We start from the raw sequence: 1,610 nt of genomic DNA, 5'->3' as shown, positions 1-1,610 counted from the left end.
TATTTAAATTTAATTGGAGCAATGCTCTGTTAATCACAGTGATGTCAAGTTGACATAGCATCCGTCTATATACAATACAATCAATACACATATAAAGTGCCCATTGCAATATGACATACAGTGCTATATAGTGTTATATAGGTACCTTCAGTATCAGCCAAATATATAACTCGATCGCACCCAGAACATGCCGATCGCTGCCATCTCCGTTCTCATTCTTGTTTGTATACAAAGCGACTGCGCATGCGTCGGAAAAGTTCCTACGTATCAGCGCATCACTTCCGCTCTCGATCGCTCACAGTAATGTGTGCTGATCAGGTGCGCGTAATGCCCTTACCCACACTAATCACCATTTGTGTTCTGCGGCTGCGCACACGGGTCCGACGATCGTGTTATCACACTGGACATATCGCGATCCAGCCGGCCGGCTGTGCATGCGCATTGTAACCAAACACTTGTAACCTAGCAAATCATGTTTGAATAGTACAACAGTAAATGCTGACATCAAATTATCATGCAACTGATATTTTATTTCTAGATGACATGAATGAGGGCATATATTAGAAAAAAAAATAATATATAAGAGGATGGCTGCAATGGCTGCGATCTTGGCTGTAGTGAAGGTCCCCACGCATTTGCTGTGGGGAAGAATAAAATAATCCAGTATATCAAGATCCATGACCTGACTGGTGCTGTGATTTCGGGACTTTGTTTATATATATATATATATATATATATATATATATATATATATATATATATATTCTTTTATTTTATTGAAGAGCTGAGGTATGTGCTCTCAAGTCACCCAAGTGCAAGTATTCACACAAAATACCGTGCACAAGGATGCGGTCTATCGCAAGCCCTTTTTTTACACTTGATCTTAGCCAAAAGGCCCAGAGGTGATAACCGGTAAAGGGGTGGAACCAACCATGCCCCCTTCATGAGCACTCACACTACTTATAGGGAAGAAAGGAAAAGGAAGGCTGGCAGGCGGCCTCCCATGCATAGGAAAGGAGGGAGGCAGGCAGTCTCCCATACACTCTCTGGGTGGGTGGCAGTCAGCCACCCGTACATACAGCACAGGCTAAATCCACATCATTGCTTAAAAGAAGGACAGGAGTCCATTCCACTCTGATGGAGCAATAAGCAATGCAATCCATACCCTGGCTTTTACAGGACCCCCTTTAATTGTGTAATTCACATTTCTTGCCACAAGATGGCAGTGGTGTTTTAAAATCTTGAACGCTGTGCACAGCTAACTCCGTACTATTGAAATTGCTCAGTGTCTGTCAGACAGACTGGTATTTAGACTCTTCTATCTAGTTAGTTCCGGTGCCCTGCTGCAGCTCGGGCACGGGAGTTACTAACTAAACTGGGACACTGGCACAGCGTTATTATTAAAACATAATCCTCCCTTACTTTAAAGGAAGGGAGGATTACGTTTTATATCATGAAAAACTATTTCCGAAACTATCTCGGAGTTAGCTGTGCACAGCGTTCAATATTTTAAAACACCACTGCCATCTTGTGGCAAGAAATGTGAATTACACAAGTCAAGAAATATTTTAAAGAAGCATTAATAAAAGTAAATTTTTAGGGGATCTTTA

At 41.7% G+C, this 1,610-nt stretch overlaps 1 pseudogene; it reads right to left on the bottom strand.

Moving 5' to 3' along the window:
• Nucleotides 1-667: 667 nt before the first annotated feature.
• Nucleotides 668-907, bottom strand: LOC130292170 (U2 spliceosomal RNA; annotated as a pseudogene).
• Between the last annotated feature and the right edge of the window lie 703 nt (nucleotides 908-1,610).

The sequence above is a fragment of the Hyla sarda genome, chromosome 9, assembly GCF_029499605.1.
Source record: "Hyla sarda isolate aHylSar1 chromosome 9, aHylSar1.hap1, whole genome shotgun sequence".
In the NCBI taxonomy this organism is placed as follows: Eukaryota; Metazoa; Chordata; class Amphibia; order Anura; family Hylidae; genus Hyla; species Hyla sarda.
This window is presented reverse-complemented; position numbering and strand designations above follow the sequence as displayed.